Here is a 1,356-nt window from a genome sequence, read left to right as displayed (position 1 = left end):
CTACTGTTTTACATCAACTTGATACATGCTGGAGCCATTTTGGAAGAAGGAACCTCAGTTGAGAAAATGCCCCCTGAGTGGCCTCTGGATAAGCCTGTGGTACGTTTTCTTGATCAATGATTGATGTGGGTGGATGTGGGTGGGTGCATCCCGTAAGGGCTGGTGCCTCCCCTGCATTACGTCTTGGATGGTATGAGAAAGCAGTGTGAGCAAGCCAGAAAGCAGCACTCCTCCATGGCCTCTTCAGTCCTGTGTCTCCCATGAAGGACTGAAACCTAAGAACCCTAAGCTGAAATCAACCCTTTCTGCCCAAGCTGCTCTTGGTCTGAGTGTTTTATAACAACACTAGAACCTGTTGCTTAGAATAGAAACCCTAAGACTTCTAACTTTGATGGTTTCATTGTCTTAAAAATGACCAGAACTGAGATGTAGCTCAGTGCTAGAGCAAGCACTTGCCTCTGAAGCACAAAGCTTGATCTCCGGCACTGAAAAGAATTATCATCTCATTTATTCTTCAGTCTGTTTAGTCTAGATCCCCCATCAGTGACCTTCCTACTCGTGTGGTCTTGGTGACTTCCACCATGGCGTACCGCGGCCAGGGCCAGAAGGTGCAGAAGGTGATGGTGCAGTCCATCAGCCTTATCTTCAGATACTGGCAGAATAGATCTGGGATTCAGGTGTGGCTGTATGAGCAAGAGTATGTGGATAGAGGGTTGTGGTATCGACCTTGATGAGTGCATGAACCTCGGGTTAGACGATGCAGAAGAGATTCATTGTAAAGCAAAGTCAAGGAAACTGGGTCGGACCACGCTAAAAGGAGATAATACCACTCTGCTCCAAAACGTCTCCAACTAGCACCGACCCGCGTGGGAGACGCTGAGAAGGCAGTTCAATGGGGTTTGTTTGTTTGTTTGTTTGTTTGTTTGTTTTGAGACAGGGTTTCTCTGTATAGCCCTAGCTGTCCTGGAACTCATTTTGTAGCCCAGGCTGGCCTCAAACTCAGAAATCCGCCTGCCTCTGCCTCCCGAGTGCTGGGATTAAAGGTGTGTGCCACCACGCCCGGCTCAGTTCAGTGTTTTTAAAGGCGTCTTCTGCACGGAATGACATTTACTCAACTTGCTTTACTTGCACATTATCATTAGGTGATTAGGTGACAATAAATGCTGTGAGATTGTTTTTGTTACCCAAAAAAAAAAAAAAAAATCCTCCATAGGTAATTATGGTTTCCTATTTTTGCTGAGAAAAGTTTCAGCTTATACCTGTATTTTCGGTAACCATCAACAATTCATTCCTGTCTGTCATAAATATATCCTAAAGAGAATATTTGAGTCTATTTTGCCTGCCTTGTATCTATAG

The 1,356-nt window shown here is 45.1% G+C and overlaps 1 pseudogene; it reads left to right on the top strand.

Moving 5' to 3' along the window:
- Nucleotides 1-553: 553 nt before the first annotated feature.
- LOC110338952 lies at nucleotides 554-855 on the top strand (annotated as a pseudogene).
- Nucleotides 856-1,356: the final 501 nt, after the last annotated feature.

Source organism: Mus pahari, chromosome 22 (genome assembly GCF_900095145.1).
Source record: "Mus pahari chromosome 22, PAHARI_EIJ_v1.1, whole genome shotgun sequence".
Classification (NCBI taxonomy): Eukaryota; Metazoa; Chordata; class Mammalia; order Rodentia; family Muridae; genus Mus; species Mus pahari.
The sequence above is the reverse complement of the archived record's forward strand: the minus strand, read 5'-3'. Positions and strand labels throughout refer to the sequence as shown.